Source organism: Berghia stephanieae, chromosome 2 (genome assembly GCF_034508935.2).
Source record: "Berghia stephanieae isolate SIO BIC M18660-M18661 chromosome 2, UCSD_Bste_1.3, whole genome shotgun sequence".
NCBI classification, from domain to species: Eukaryota; Metazoa; Mollusca; class Gastropoda; order Nudibranchia; family Aeolidiidae; genus Berghia; species Berghia stephanieae.
The window spans coordinates 74,689,912-74,695,077 of NC_088361.1; the positions used below are offsets into that span (position 1 = coordinate 74,689,912).

General features: G+C 38.9%; 1 long non-coding RNA gene across 4 annotated transcripts in view; it reads left to right on the top strand.

Moving 5' to 3' along the window:
• Nucleotides 1-3,827, top strand: part of LOC144965529 (uncharacterized) — a 16,472-nt gene extending 12,645 nt beyond the window's left edge. For all 4 annotated transcript variants that reach the window (XR_013644043.1, XR_013644044.1, XR_013644042.1 and 1 more), the window contains exon 4: nt 2,401-3,827. This is a non-coding gene — a long non-coding RNA (uncharacterized LOC144965529). The remainder of the gene's footprint in view (nt 1-2,400) is intronic.
• Nucleotides 3,828-5,166: the final 1,339 nt, after the last annotated feature.

Sequence of the window (5,166 nt, forward strand, 5' to 3'; positions counted from 1 at the left end):
TTCTACAACCACCATCACCACATCATCACTACCACTACTACTACAACCACCACATCATAATTACCACTTCTACTACTACAACCACCACCACCACATCATCATTACCACTACTACTGCAACCACCACCATCACCACATCATCATTACCACTACTACGACTACAACCACAACCACTACATTATCATCACTACCACGACTACTACTACAACCACCACTATACACATCATCATCACTACCATTTGTACTACAACCACCATCACCACTAACATCAACATCACAACCACAACACTACAACCACTATGCCACCACCACATCATCATCACTACAACTACTACTTCAACCACCACCACCACATCATCATTACTACCACTACTACTTCAACCACCACCATATCATCATCACTACCACTATTACTACAACCACGAACACCACCTCATCCTCACTACCACCAGTATACTACAGGAAACTATGGGATTGTATTTAGCAATGTGTTTATGTAACATTCCAATTCCTTTCTCTTGTGTGCGGAAATTCCTCTTTCGGCATTGATATTCCTATGAGTGATGTCTGAAACTCCTGTGAGCCAAATTTAAAGTTGGCGTCTCTGACTACTACTTACTACTACTACTACTACTACTACTACTACTACTACTACTACTACTACTACTACTACTACTACTACTACTACTACTACTACTACTACTACTACTACTACTACTACTACTACTACTACTACTACTGCTACTACTACTACTACTACTACTACTAATACAACTAATACTTCTACTTCTTCTACTAATTCTAACATCTAATACTACTACCACTATCACCACCACATCATCGTCATCATCACCATCATCAACATCATCATCACTACTACTACCACTACTACAATCATCACCACCACTCATCACTGCTACTGCAAACGCCACCACGACATCATCATCATCAATACCACTGCTTCTACAGCTATCATCACCACATCAACACTACTGCCACTACCACTACAACCACCATGACATCATCACCACAATTACTACTAAAACCACCATTATACAGCATTACCACCACTGCAACAACCACCACCACCACATTATCATTAATAAAACTTTGCTTACAACCACCACCACCACCACACCATAATCACTACCATCGTTATTACAATTAGCTCCTCCAGATCATCATTCTACAACTTTTACTACAACCACAACCACCACATCATCATTACTAATACCACCAGTACAACCACCTACATATCATCACCACACCACGACCACTGCACATCACTACAACTACAACCACCACTACCAACACATTATCATCACTACCACTACTACCACAACCACAACCACCCCATCATCATCACTGAAACCACAACTATCACATCATCAATACCAGTACGACTGCAACCGTCACTGCCACATCAACACTTCTACCACTACTACTACAACCACCACCGCCACTCATCCTCCTCTCTACAACCACCACCACCACCACATCATCATCACTACTGCTACAGCCACCACCATCAAACCACTACCACTGCTATTACTACAACCACCGCCTCCACATCATTATCACTACTTCCAATACAACTACAATTACAAGCACATTATCATCATACCACTACTACTACTACTACAAATGCAGTCAACTCCACCTCATCATCACTACAACTACTACTACATGCACCAAAACATAATCTTCACTACAAATACAACCACTGCTACCACATCATCATCACTACTACTACTACTACTACTACTACTACTACTACTACTACTACTACTACTACTACTACTACTACTACTACTACTACTACTACTACTACTACTACTACTACTACTACGACTACTACTACTACTACTACCACTAAGACAGGAGGTAAATGTTTTCATCGAGGCAGTAATTGCAAATAATAGCGTGCGATATGTGTTTTGATCATCTTTTTTGTGCACCATGAATGATATCAATCAATGTCATATTGTAGGTGTTAAATAGGCCTCTCACAAAATAGTATGTATATAATACTAAGACTAGGCCTCTCACAAAAGATTATGTTTATTATACTAAGAACAGGCCTTTTATAAAATATTATGTATATACTGAGACTAGGCCTCTCACAAAATATGTATATACTAAGACTAGGCCTCTCACAAAATATGTATATACTAAGACTAGGCCTTTCACCAAATAGTATGTATAACCTAAGACAAGTTCTCTCGCAAAATAGTTTGTATATACTTAGACTACAAACGACTTAGTTGAAGCAAACCTTGAAAATCTTGAAAGATAGAAAGCCCCAGGATTAGACAAGAATCAACAAAAGTTGAACTAGATGTGAAGTCAAAGAACTGATTTTTTTTCCCTGCATTTTATGATCTGTTACTTTTTGTTACAGATATTTGACGTCATCAAGCTCCAGGAATCGAGATTGGCCAGATGTGGGCGGTAGGGGCGGTGGCCAGCAGGGATGGTGAGGTCATGGAGGATGATTGTGGTATTCAGCGGAGTAATGGGATGGGTTATATTGGAGGGCCCGGGGATTGTAATGGCAGTGATCAAGATGTTGGAGGAGTTGTTGGTGGCGAGGTGATGATGGGGATGTAGATGGTGGAGCAACAATAGTGACATTGTTGGTGAAGGTGGCATTGTTGGGTGACGGGATGATGGAAATCATGATGGGAGGGTTGTGGTGGTGAAGGGATGATGATGGGAAGTGATGATGATGGCAATGGTTGTGAAGGGAGGTAATGGTGGAGGAAGTGATGATGGTGGTATTGGTGGGGTTGTAGTGATTGTGATGTAGAGATTGTGTTCGTCGAGGAAGGTGGTGGTGGGTGGAAGTTGTGGGGAGGATGAGGATGCTGGAGGTAGATTCAGTGATAAAGTGAAGGTGGTGGTGTGGTTCTGGACTTGGGTTTGAGTTGATTCCAACTGGTTAGGGCCGGGTGAGTTACATTCGTGTTCTTTGTTGACAAGATGATTGTGGTTGGCATTCGCATGGATTTGAAATACAGATAAGTGTGCTTCTACCGGTGGGGGTGTATTTGTTTGTGTTTCATGTCCATACCCAAGTGCAGTAGGCGGACTGGAGGCCTACAGGAAGCCCGAATGTGTTTGGGCAGAATGTTGATTTACAATTGTCTTGAAGACGGGGATAGGGATGTGATTTGTTTGACTCTTTCTGGATGGGTCACCTTGATTCTGGGTTTGGAACTGTGCCATTTACTGGATCTTTATTGTTGAACCTGCTTCTATCATTTTCGCCAAGCCATGGCTTTCACTTATTACCACTAACCTCACATCATGGTCTCTTCTATCACAACCCCTATGACTCTACCATTACTTCCCATCATCCCTTCCAAAGCTATCACCTCCCAACACAACCATTGCCATCAGAATCGCCTCCCATCATCATCATCTTCACCACCATAGCCCTGCCGGAGTGATTTCCATCATCACGTCACCTGCCTTGCCATTTTCACCATCATTGTCACTGCTGCTGCTTCCATCATCTACATCCCTGCCATCACTTTTATATCAACAATACTTTCTTCATCTTGAGCTCTGCTGGTGCAATCTCTGCCGATCTGACCCTGAAAATTACTCTTAGAACGCCATGATCATTTAAAGTGGCTTTATCGTCCCTGCCACCTTGCAAGGCAAGCAAGTCAAGCAAGGCAAGCAAGTCGAGCAAGGCAAGCAAGTCAAGCAAGTCAAGCCATCAATGGTGACTCTTATCACCATTGCCACTTTCACCATCAATGGTGACTATCATCACCATTGCCTCTTTCACTATCAATGGTGACTCTTATCACCATTGCCTCTTTCACCATCAATGGTGACTCTTATCACCATTGCCTCTTTCACCATCAATGGTGACTCTCATCACCATTGCCACTTTCACCATCAATGGTGACTCTCATCACCATTGCCTCTTTCACCATCAATGGTGAATCTTATCACCATTGCCTCTTTCACCATCAATGGTGACTCTTATCACCATTGCCTCTTTCACCATCAATGGTGACTCTTATCACCATTGCCTCTTTCACCATCAATGGTGACTCTTATCACCATTGCCTCTTTCACCATCAATGGTGACTCTTATCACCATTGCTCCTTTCATCGCGTCCTTTCCTATTTTTTTCAAGCCTATATTATACACTCAAGCACTTAAAGAATTCATTCACCGTTAATAAGATTTAAATGCCCAATCTTTAACTTCAGATATGGTAAACTTTCAGTTGTTTTTGTCGTATTTTTTCAAGTTGCAGTGTTGTGTCATTTTTCTTTAATCTTAATTTTTTGTTCACAATATTTCATCAACTCTCAACATGACATATGGGAATATCTATTACAATTACCTTGTAGTTGGATAGAAATATAATTTTCTTAAGAAAAGTCATCTCATCAAAATTAAAAGAAATTTTTTTCCTGTCTCAGAATTTTCAATGGCCATTTTAATGTTAATGACTCGCGTACTGTATAAAATAGCTTTCATTTTGTATAAAGTTTTGATAAATGTACTTTCATTTCATCCAATATTCAGTTTACCTTATTTTAATCTCTTATTCATGTATCATTCATTGCCTATAAGTTTTATTGTCTAATATTTTAAAGTCATCAATGTCTGGTTTTATTGGAATGTAATTTCAAACTCATTTAATACTTTAACATTATTTATGCAAATATAACAGTAGCTTTTTAAAAACAGAACAATTCATTTATTTGATATTGATTAGCTTGAGTATATTTTTTCTGTACACGTAAATGCTTACTACTTAAAGAAGTGATTTGTTTCTAGAAACCTCTCTGTTTAAACATTACACAGATCGCTTGACATATCATTCTATAGATATATTCTAATACCCTTTTAATTTTGCGATGCCTATACACTTTTGATTTATTAGCAATGATACAAAAGTAATAATAGTTTTTCTTAAAAGAAAGGTAAGAGTGATGCACTTATTACAAAATATTAATAATACGTTAAGTTTTTATAAAACATGGTTTTAATTTCTTTCATATTCATCGTTATTCAAGTAATAAATTTCTTAGTCAGCCGTAGTAATTTGATAATTTGATATTTTAGTATTTAGTTAGAATGCACATGTTGACAAAATATGTTACAGTTTGTTTAAAAAACAAACAGGTTCAAGAA